Raw genomic sequence first — 12786 nt, 5'->3', positions numbered from 1 at the left:
TTTAGTGTAATTTGACTAGGGAATAGTTAAAATTCGATTTGAGTTTTTAAAAGAATTTGAATTTCAAAATGTATCATGTACTGGCCTTTTAAGAATTCAAATTTGACTATTTGCCACCTTAAACCTTCCAAATTGCTATTTTAGCCTATGGGAGACTTCCATGGAATCAATTTGGAGTTGTTTCGAGACATCCTGAAAATCAAGGTTTTTTGGAGCAAAAACTTGAATCGCATTTGATTCGAGTTTGCAGATTGATCCAATTCACACAAACTTGAAAAATTAAAATTTTGGGTTTTTTTCTAATTTCGAGCTCATGGGAGCTCATGGGAGTTTTTACAAACTCTCATGAACTTGAAATTTGACCCTTGATAAATCTGCCCCTTACTATAAGATTAGCCCATCCTACAGCTTATATAGAACTGGTTTGCATTGACACTGTATTCATTTCCAACCATTATCTGAAATTTTTTTATTGTTATGGTTATTAGTTTGGTTTTGTAGACAAAGAATTCCATTTATTGTAAAGTAATACATTAAGGGATTTGTTTTGCTACCTGGCCACATGTTATAACAGGCATATGTATTGGTATGTACATTTAACGCTCTGCTTCTATTCACTAGAGAGAGAGTAGTTGTTGAATGCACATAGCAAAGGCATTGGATTCTATAGCTCGAACACCATACAGAATAGATCAGTGGATGAACCAGAAAGCAGATCAATCAGTTTATATAAGTACTTAACTAGCTGAATTGACCATTGTGTATTGATACATATGAAGCATCTATTGTTGTTTTTAAGAAGCACCTCACTTGTTTTTATGCCCGCAAGACATAAGCTGCTATAAAGATACTGGATGTTCTGATTCATTCTGCTCTGGATATTGGTGTGTTTTGGATAAATATTGTTATTTTCGAGCACTTAGCAAAAAGAAATTCTACTTTAAAATAAGTCTTGCAAGAAGAGTCCACATATTTCATTATATTATTTGCAGCTCTAATAAAGGAAGATAATTTTTTGTTCATCATTATTGTAATTTGTGTAAAGTTTTTTTTTATCCAATATGGCTACATATATTAGGTTTCAGATCCAGTTCAGAATTCCACTGGATCATTTGTGGAGGATTAAATATAGGGCAAATATTACATTTGTTTCAATGTTTTGGACCAAAATCCTCTTTGTGCTTCATTGTACAAGTGGCACCAAGGCAAAGCTATTAGTACATTTGTATTCTCAGTATCACTTAGTTCACATATACACTAAGGGGCAGATTACAGTATTAAGGGTCAAATTGAAAATTCAAATTTAAATTTTAGAATTTTTTTTATGGTCAAAACTCTCAAATTTGAATAGTGGGTTATGCAAACTCGATTCGAGCTTTAATTCGAATTCAAATTTCTAGATTTAGTAAACTCTGGCACTTTAAAAATTTGAATTTGACTATTCGCTACCGAAAACCTGCAGAGTTCATGTATGAGTCATGGGAAGAGGTCCAGTGACCATTTTTATGCTGTTAGCAATCTTCCTGACATTCAAGTTTTCTTCTGAGAAAAAACTCGAATTGAGTTTAGTCGACTTCGAATCAAATTTGATTCGAGTTTTTTGGCCAGGAATATTAGTCCGAGTTTTAGATATTCGATTTTAAATAAATAACCCCCCCCCATTCGAATTTCGAGTATAGTCGAATTTGAGTTTAAAAAAACCTAACATGAATTCGAAATTCAAACTTTAACAAATGTGTCTCCCCGTGTTTAGTTCTCATTGTTATACAATTTGCATAACTCCATAACTGGTGTGGTTTTGGCTTAAGTTTGGGAATTTATTATCCCAATTTATATAAATATATATATATATATATATATATATATATATATATATATATATATATATATATATATATATATATCTTATATATTTTCCTGTGTTTTATTCAACACATTTAAACGTATCTAATAAGCTACTGTATCTAATATGAAAATTACATCTTGGGGGTCATTTTTCATGCATGGGGCATGGTGCAAAATTAAACCAACAAGTGCAAGTTGCCATGCACAATTTGGCATTAACTATGGGCAGAAAATAGCTCCCTTGCACCAGAGCACCCCGGGAATGCACCATGTAATATCCAACTAAGTACGCATAATCAGCAAATTCATGAAGAGCTCTTAATATACCACCAGATTGTTTTCCTACTGCTTATTTAAGGATATTCTATTTTTAAATATTGGTACCATATTTTATTGTAAGCTGTTCTTGTGATTTCGGTCCAAAAAAACCTTAGTTACATGTTGTCACACCAAAATTTGCGATTCACTGCCATTCAGGTCTAAGGCAGGAATCCCAAATCAATTTTCCATCACACTCTTTATTCTTTGGATGATAATGTCCAAGTCACTAATACGAGCCTATATTTGCTCTTTGTTATGCATGTAATAACCTACTTGCATTCTGTTTTTGTCTAGCCTATACCCCATCCAGCAAAATTGACATGATAAGTCATTGGTTCAGCAAAGCTTGCCAAGTTTTTTTCATACGGTATATCTATTAGAAAGACAATCCCCCTTCTCCTTTCAGACTGTCCACCTTTCTTCAACCTTCTTCCTCTTCTATTTGAATTGCAACAATTTCCACCATGTTCCATTTTCTAATCCACTTCAGATCATGCCATTATATTGTGCTATTCATTAAATAGAATAACAGAATTAAAATAAATAAATAACTCAATAAAGAACAGGAAAAGGTTCTGGCTCTAAGGTACCATGCCAAGGTTACAGGCTGTACTCAATGACTTATTTCCAAGTATTCCATTGTTTTTGAGTATAACATGATTGTAAAAATTGAATGACATTATGATTAATAAAAAAAAATATACATAAGCAGAATAGTCATTTATTATATCATGGTAAATAATTGAATATATGAGCAATAAATTATTCAGATGCAGCTCATTGGTGCTGGCTTACTCTTTGGATGCAGCAAAACAACCAATTTTACTCAGAGAAACAACACAAGGAGCAGCACACTTGGAGGCCTACTTACTAATTTACAAGGTGGGGAGGGGAAGGGTGCCTCCCCAAAACCTCAACAAAACTCCTGCAATTCCATGGGGAAAATAATTTTAAATAAATTTGTCTTATATTTCAACTCAACGGTTTTATTTGATGATTTTTTTCTGGTGACTTTTCACGTTGTTCTTTATGTTCTTGGTGTCATGTATGGTATCCCAAAACCCAGAACAAATGCCAAGGTCCCAGTCATGGCTCACGCTTCTGTCTGTAACAGCTGCTTTTAGTTTTGGGATGAGCCCACTGCTACTCGGATACTGTCAGGTCTCATAGTGAGAGAACCAAAGCAATAGTTCTGGGCAGGCAAGGGAACCGTACAATGAAATTTTCTATTACCGCACACCTCCTTCCACTTATCTGCGTAGTGGTGCTGGTCTTCCGTTGACCCTGCCAGGTCTCCTTACTGCTTTGTAATTTTGAAAAACGGTCCGCACACACCAATGTTGCAGTCGGGGATTGTGCCCCTTTTATTAAGCCTGAAGAAGGGAGGCTGTGTCCCCCCGAAATGTTGATTATTGATTGTTGGTGGCATTAATAAAAGGGGCACAATCCCTGACTGCAACATTGGTGTGTGCGGACCGTTTTTCAAAATTACAAGGCAAGGGAACCGTAACATGTGACAGGGGGAACAGGGAAAAGGAAGCATAGTGGAAGGACAGGCCAAGCTCAATATCAAACAGACATATGCAGTATAGAATCAGAAACCAGGGGCATAGACAAGGACACAGGCCGGGGTCAAAACCAATCAGTAAAGTAGTACAAAGTCAGGATCCGAGAGAATGGTCAGTAATAGGCAAAGGTCGGTGCATGCAGCGAATCAGCAGAAGTCAGAGACAGGCAAGGGTGAAAAACAGATAATCAGACTTGAATCACACCCAGGAACTATGAGGAAATACTGTACATGTACTGTGCAATGCACGTGGTGCCTTTAATTTTTTAAAATTTTTGCCAAGCTCGATGATGTCACGTGCATGCAGAGAAGAAAAGACGCACACACATAGATACTGGAGTCAAACCCAGAAGCGCCACACGCCCAAGGAAGAAGTCGACATACAGAAGAGAGAAAGAGGATGTCCCAGGTATCATTACATTTGAGTATACTCGCATCCACATTTTTTCACCATGTCTTTTCTCAAATGCTAAAAACACATATCACCTTAGACTAGTACATGGAAGCTTACCCATTTACTGCCACCTACAATGCACCATCAACCTTTCAAGGGAGACTTTCCTTAGGATACATTTGGGGGCAGATTTATCAAGGGTCAAATTGAAAACTCAAAGTAAAAAAAAATCTAATTTCGAGCTATTTTTGAGTACTTTCACTAGGGAATAGTCCAAATTCGATTTGAATTTGAATTTTTTTTTTAAAATTTGAATATCTAAATTTATCATATACTGTCTCTTTAAAAATTCAGCTTAGACCATTCACCGGAACCTGCCGAATTGCTGTTTTAGCCTATGGGGGACCTCCTAGAACCTATTTGGAGTCAATTGGAGGACTTTGAAAAATCTAAGTTTTTTTTCAAAATACTTCAATTCGAATGATCGAATACAGCCTATTCACCCGCAAAAAAAACCTTTGATTTGTTTTTTTCATAAATTTCGGTTGGTCTTTTTTTTTTATTTGAATTTTGAAGTTATGGGAGTTCAAAAAAAACTCACATTTTTTTGACCCTTTATAAATCTGCCCCTCAATAGTTAGACAGAGAAATCTAAAAGAATGCCAGGCCTGACACATAGTTGAAGTGCAGCTGGAAAAACAGGATAAACATCTTATAAATGCTTACTAAAATACACTTTTAGGACATAAAAGGTGGTGCTAAAGTACTAAAGTAACAGAACAGAGGCACAAAATCAGACTAATGGGGGAATGTAATAAAAATTGGCATTTTGTGATATAATATTCTTCCTTAAACTGTTATTGCATTGTGAATTTTAATTGAGCACTTTTTTGAAGTGCTTGGTGGTGTTGTAATCTTTTGGAGCAAACATAACTTTTTAACTATAAAATTCCCAAGCCTTTTTCCACTGTCGGAAAACAGTTTCTGGGTTCACAAAAGCTATATTCAGTTTGCACAAAGGAAAATATGTTAGCATAACTTTTCCCATTGCAAATATTTTTTCTGTTACCGACTTTTATTACATTCCCCCAGCAAACCTTCCAACTGTCCCGTTTTTAGAGGGACAGTCCCTCTTTTGACAGCTCAACCCTGCAGTCCCTCATTTGTACTGGAAAGTCCAGTTTGAACAGTCAGAAAAAGAAACAAAGTTTCTAACATAATTGGCTTTTTGCAGAGAGCCCAGAACAGCCACAGCAGAAGATAAGATACTTTTGTAACAATTTCTAGATAAGCAAATAAGTAATTGTAAGATAACTCAAAAGATAACTCAAAGCTGATCCAGGGACCATTTTGGAGTCAGGAAGGAATTTATTTCCCCCTCTGAGGCAAAACGTGTGTCTTTTTTCAACCTAACTTACTATGTTACTATATTACAATATAAGATAACAGGTCCCTTGGGAAAAGTTAGACTCACAGCTTAAATTTCAATTCACCTTCATTAGCAAAACTGTAATAACTGGAAAAAAAAACACAGAAAAATGCTCAGACTTTCATAACCTGCCAAATTTAGTAAAAAGAACATGGTAATTAGGGGGTCACAAAAATGGGCATGGCCAAATATTTTCGTCGCACTACACACGGCAGCTTTTTTGTCCCTCTTTTTATTTCCAAAATGTTGGGAGGTATGCCCCAGTAACATTCCAGCCCTGCGAACCAAAACATATTTTTCTCTTCTTGCAATGTGTAGTATAGACCCATATCGGATTTGCATTGTGAAAGATAAATAACAGTTTAGCAAATGATTGATAGCTTCCCCTGAGGTCCCGTTCCACAAAAGCTATTGCTTCTCCTTCTGTTTATGGTAAGTAGTGCAAATGAGGAATCTGACATAAGAGAAAGCAATGAGGAGAAACAGGCAGTGACAGGTATACACATCTTAAATAGGAGCATGCCCCAATTACCTTTTCTATCTAACCTATCAAGGGAAGGATGCACAGTCAATCTTGATCAATCTGACTAGATGTAATCAGATTTTTGATTCAAATGAAAAAGTTGAGATTTCTATTCTGACATAAAAAAACAAAAACAAACAAAGATAAAATAGAAAATTTGTTGTGTCCTCGCCATATATGTAAGAACCTGATCGCCTTGTAGACAGACGAAAACATTTTAAAAAAATTATTTGCATACATCACATAAAACATAACACATTTGGTGCATGAAGAAGGCTGTTATTGAACAAATACTCTGTATGATATTGATGGTGGAATCAATATTAGTGATGGGCGAATTTATTTGCCAGGCGCAAATTCGCGCCGCCGGCGCATAAATTCATGAAACAGCCGCCAAATTTTGCAGACATCAAAAAAAACATTTTGCGGATTTCGCGGGAAATTCACGAATTTTTAGGCGAAGCAAAACGCCCCAAATTCGCCCATCACTAATCAATATCATAGGAAACATAAAAACACACAGGAGTTTAATATTATTCTAAGCGGATCTTTAAGAATACAATCCATAATGCATACTCATGTTCCTCGGGGTAGGGGGTAAGAACTCCACAAGACCCTCTATTAACATTTATGATATATGCCCAGTCAGAGATGATAAGAACAAAGTACCATTAATATTTGAAGGCCAGGAACTTGCAGCCTCTGACTTTACTTTCACACCCATTTTCCATTTCTGTACAGCATATTCTCCGATTTGCCCTAGTGATTTTAATGTCATGTTTTGTTTATCTCAAAAAAAGAAGATCATGTCCCCCTTTTTAGCAAACATGAATCGAGAAGTAATGGCCTAAGGCAAAGTAATGGGTTCTTTGTTTGATATTAACTGTAGTGTTTAGCAGGTAAGAATAAAGGAAAAATCAGCTTTAGGCAAAATATATTTTTGTTTTACATTAACTGAATGCTGGGTCTTAGCATGATGAATATTGTATTGCCTCTGTGTAGGATAGACAGTAAAAAGTCTTCAATAAATGGCATTGTTGCCTTAAAATATTTTAACTAGACATAACCAAGCTAAACTGTAGCTCTAGAGATCACTAGAGCCTTTAATATTGTGCTTGTTCAAAAAGTTATCCAAGACACTCTTAAAGGCATTAAAAGAATCAGCCATCACCACATGACCTGCCAGGGCATTCCACATCCTCACTGTCCTCACTGTAACGAACCATTTTCACTGCTTCAATTGAAAGTTTATTTCCTCAAGTCTAAAAGGGAGGACTGTCACTCTTTATTCTTTTACATGTAAAAAAAAGATTCCCCAAACAATCTGTCTGCTTTGTCCTCTACTCTAAAGAGAGTAATCATTTCCCCTCACATGTGCCTTTTTCCAGGGAATAAATCTTTTTTTCATAGTTTAATTTTTCCATTCCCGTTACCTGTTTTTTTTTGCACATCTATGTACTGTATATATTTTTCCATGTCCTTTTGGACTGGGACCAAAAACTGCACTGCATATTAAAGGTTGAGGCCTTACCAGGGATCTACAGTATATAGAAGCAAAATTATATTTTTTCAAGTTCTGTCCTTTTAATGCAAGACAGTGCTTTATTTGCTTTAGTAGCCACTGATTGACACAGCACAAAAGTAGATTTATTATCCTCAAAAGCCCCAATTCCTTCTCAATTAAGAAGGCCCCAAATACACTAGAATTTAATGAATAACTAGCATTTATATTATGTCTATTAAAGTGCATAAATGTGAAGTATCATATGTCAATCCAAAAGCTTTCTTACTCCTGATGAAAAAACAGGTCTCAATCTCCCACTGTCAGGGAGCAGGGAGCTCCCTCCAGGGAGGTAGTCAGGATCGAGGAGGAAGCCCTCTTGAGGGAGCAAGGTCGCGGTGTCCAAAGGGTTAATCGAAGGAGTAGTCAGAATCCAGGCAAGAGTTCACGGGCAGGCAGATAACAGCAAAGTCCAAAGTCCAGGCAAAGGGTCAGGATAACAATCAGGAACAAGATTAAACAATAGCAGCTCACAGGGAACCCAGGATACACTCAGGAAATGTTTCCTATACTTGGTTGCCATTCTGGCGTCTGGGTTGCGCTTTTAAGTTCAAATTTGGCGCCATAATGACGTCATTGGCGTCCTGATGCCAGCGTTGATGTGCTGGCGTGTTTGCGCCGGCGCTGCTACCCACGTGGCGGCCATGGGCGCCGCCATTTTGGGAGCGACGCCGGAAGGAATAGACGCGCCGCCCAGAGCTCCTGGAACTGCTCCGGGCGGCGTTCGTAACACCCACCACCATGGCAGATATCAAAGAATCTGGCGAAATTTGTGATTTGGCAATTCCAGAGTTCAGCTCTTTTAGTAACATGTGATGGATACCAGCCCTGGGCATTAGTTTACTTTCATATGTTCTGATCTCTTTTAAATTTCATAAGCCGCCAAGTTAAAAAGCCACCAATGGTTACAATATTAGATTTACTTATCAAGTAACCATTGAATTGTGATTGAATGTTGGTATAATCATTATCAAGGGCACCCTTTCAGACTGTGTTCAGACATTTAGGGGCAGGTTTAGTATTGTCGAATGGTAAATTTGAATTCAAATTTTCGAATAGTTTTTTTTGGTCAAAACTCAAAATTTGGAAATAAGAACCACCAACTCGAATTTGAATTTGCATGTGAGATTTATCACACTTTGACCCTGGAAACAATTTTAATTCGATACTTCACCACCTAAAGCCTGCCAAGTTCATGTAGAAGTCAATGGCAGAGGTTCGTTGAACCATTTGAAGATTTTAATAGCCCATAGCTGTAATATTATTTGTAAATGAAAAAACCCAATAAATACACTTTGGAAAAAAATATTAGATTTGGGTCTATTGAAGCCTTCTTTAGCAGTTTCCTCAATTATACAGACATAGACAAATAACAGTTCCCAATATTTGTTTTTTTTTGCCTTTTCTCATCAGACAATTTACCTCCCTCTGATATGAATGGCCCCACCACTTCTTGCCTCATTGTTTTACTATTAAAAATATTCTTGGATAGAGTTTACTACTTGCCAGTTGCCACACTTCCCTTTTCATACTCTGTCTTAGCTTGTCTGCATGCTTTATTACCATGTTTATACCTCATACATTTTTGTACCTAATAAAAGCTAACTTGAGTGTCTTAAATGCATGTTTACTAACCTCACCACAAACCTTTCTATCAGACCTTAATGGTTTTGCTTTGCAACATTTTTCCTACGTTACTAAGAGAATATACTGACAGGTATATTTGAAAAGCAGAATTTTAAAGAATTCCATTTACTTTTTGTGTTTAATCTTGTAAAAAAAAAGGTTGTCTCAATGGGGACCATGTTATAACTACGGTGCCCTAAATGCTCAAACTCTGGAGATGAATTTGGTATTCTTAGTTATTACCAGAACCAAGAGATAGTCTTTTCTAATAGATTCCAGAACTACCGGAAATGAATTGTCATTTAGCATATTCATAAATGAGCCCTTGTGCCTGTTGTTTAAATGGCCATTTACTATAGATACTGTAGATGCATGTGTTATAGAATGGCCATTTCTTTTTAATTGGTTTTCATTTTTATCTTTCCAGATTTCAGATAAGGATCACTGACCCCTTCAGTGAAAAACTATTCCTCTGTGAGGCTACAGAGTTATTGTTACCTTATTTTTGTTTATGTTTCTATTTAACCTTTTTGCTATTCAAAATACAATTTCTCAATCAAACCACTGCCTGGTAGCTAGGGTAATTTAGATCCTAGTAGAATTTTGCATTTATATGCAGTTGGGCAGCTTACCCCATGTATTCAACCACCAAAGTATCAACATTTGGAAGTGTATCGATGAAGGTAGGGTGTAACCCTCGAAACATTGATACTTTGGTGGTTGAATATATGGGGTAAGCTGCCCAACTGCATATAAATGCCTTTGTATGGCTCCATTCAAAATTCTACTGTATTCCAAGGACCTAGCCAACCAAATGGCAAGCCTGACTACCAGTACAATCTATGGCTTAATGACAGGTATGCTTTGAGTCAACTACATTAAATGATACTTTTCACCCAAGAGCTGCTGAACAAAGTAAACTCTAAAATTCAAAAACTGCAAATAAAAAAATGAAGACCAATGGCACATTGTCTCCGAATGCTGCTCTCTACATCATATTAAAAACAAATTTAAAGGCACACAGCCCCGTTATTACTGGCAATGGGAAGAACAAGGAAAACAAAGTTATTTTTTAAATTCTGTAAACGTTTCTGAGGAAAGGGCATAATGTAAGAGGGAGAAAGGGGAAGAGAGGAAGTGATATACAGATAGAAGGCAGCACTGTAATTCAACTAATAATACTAAATATATATGTGCATATAAATGTTTACAGAGAAAAGCATACTTCTGTAGGGATGTGAAAATCTTAGACACCCTTACACTTTACAGTCAGGCACATCCCTAGTAATATGGACACCTCAGTGGGGGACCTTGTGCTTATGTAACCCCTGCAGTTCACACAGTGTACACCAGATGGCACTGTGCCAGTGTATAAAAGGTTTAGGAACCATGTGCTCTGGGTCCATTGCTTTAGCCCAACCAAGCAGGCTGGAAGGGAATGGGTAGTGCTGACCCTAGGCGCCTTGGCCCTAGTAATTAGACAGCTATACTCGTTTTATAGATCGCTCTAGGAGTGATAGAGAGGTTAATTAGTTGAGCAGCTCAAGGCTCCGCCGAGAAGATTAGCGGGATTAAGATCCCAGGGTATTACTAACCCAGAGTAAGGAACCAAGTGTTTAGATAGGGATGTCAGGAGTTCCCCTAGTCTGCCACTGGAAGATATCCTGAAAACCGGGCAATACCCATCACATGCTGTCAACTTACTCTCTGCTGTATATTCCCTAGCCTGTGGGGATTCAGCCTATACGTGCTGTGAGTATATGCTTCCTCTATGCTGCTGTGTATGTTCTATACTCCATTGTGGATCAATGTGCTAAATGATCTATATGCTATTGTTCAATAAATACAGTTATTTGTTCAATCGTTAAAGAACTACTGGTGCCCATCATTGTGCTATCGCATCAGGTTACAGTTACACTACACCCTTGCCTCCACCCCGCTGCGAGGGCTTACCCCTGAGAAAGAGAGCTCATCGGTGGTCTCAGCCCACCAAGGAAAGTAGCTAAAACTGCCCTAGCACAAGTCAGTTTACTATAGCGCTACACTTCATTAAAACATATTTAAAATAAAGGAGAGCAATTAGTGTTATCCAATAAAATGTATAGAAATGGGAAGAGACTTTCCTAACATTCTGCTCCTTTCCTATGTACTGCATATTCACATTGCCTGCTAAAAGCACTAAAAAAATTAAATTGCTTTTTGTAAGGAAATTTCAGATTCCGCATGTTTCTGCAAGTTAAGCATAATTGAATGTGCCTGGGCTAAGTTAAACAAATGCTCCCGGTATATGGCATTGCAGCTCTGATGTGATTACGCCGTAAGTTTTTTTTTTTTTTTTTACTCTTCTCAGTCTGAATTATTTTTAGGTGTCAAATGAAGGTTCCAAATGCACATATTGAAAAATCACCTCTCTTAAAACCAGGACATTTCAGCCAGACGTTTCTAGAAGAAATACACCAGCTAGACAACTTGTAAAAATAGAAACAAGTGATGGGGATCTGCTTTTCATATTTCAGTCATTTTTAAAGAAATTGATTTTATTAGGAAGTAGCAAATCCACTCTTATTGGATTATTTAAATAATGAAATGAATGCATAGTGATAATGTACGTCATTGTCTGGATGGAAAGACATTAATTGATGCAATAAAACCACACACTAACCTTAATCTTCCCATTTTTCAATGCAAATGCCCCTTCCAGAATCTGATTTCTTGGCAGGGATTAATCAATCCCTGTCAAATGCCACACCTGTTTTCATATGGTGCCGATCACTCCACATTTATTAATAAACATTGTTAAATAAAAAACTTCAGCTGTTTTTATGATGGTTATTATGCTGTTTGTTGCATTAAAGGGCATGTAAAGTCTAAAATAGAATAAAAATAGGCTAGAAATGCTGTATTTTGTATACTGAATATAAACATGAATTTACTGCACCACAAGCCTAATCAAACAAATAATTTATTCTTTCAAAGTTGGCTACAGGGGGTCACCATCTTGTAACTTTGTTAACATCTTTGCAAGATTAAGACTGTGCACATGCTCAGTGTGGTCTGGGCTGCTTAGGGATTGTCATAAACAAAGCTGCTTGAGTTCTGCATGGCTGGGAAGTAAGGCGGTGGCTCCCCCTGCTGTTCATAAGTATGATTGTTTCCCTGCTCAGCAGTTAGGGACCGTCTGACAATTCCTATCCACAGTAGTAAATGAAGGGAGAATTACACTGCATACAGTCAGGTTTCTTATAAAAACGGTACACATTTTTAATTAAAGTTTATTGGAAATAGGTTTCTTTTTTTATTAAAGAAAGTAAAAATGGGGTTTTATTTTTTTGCCTTTACATGCCCTTTAAAACTTGTAATTATGTTGTGGCCACTGAAGATCTTTCTCAGCAGCATTTTATTTGGCTATGTGTGTATGTAAGGTGCAGAAATTGTTGACATAGTTCAGGTACCTATATTCATATACAGCACATAGCAACAAGAAGATTTTGGCAGGATGTTGCTTTATGATTAGATTGCA

The sequence above is a fragment of the Xenopus laevis genome, chromosome 6S, assembly GCF_017654675.1.
Source record: "Xenopus laevis strain J_2021 chromosome 6S, Xenopus_laevis_v10.1, whole genome shotgun sequence".
Lineage (NCBI taxonomy): Eukaryota > Metazoa > Chordata > Amphibia > Anura > Pipidae > Xenopus > Xenopus laevis.
Note: the sequence above shows the minus strand (reverse complement) of the source record.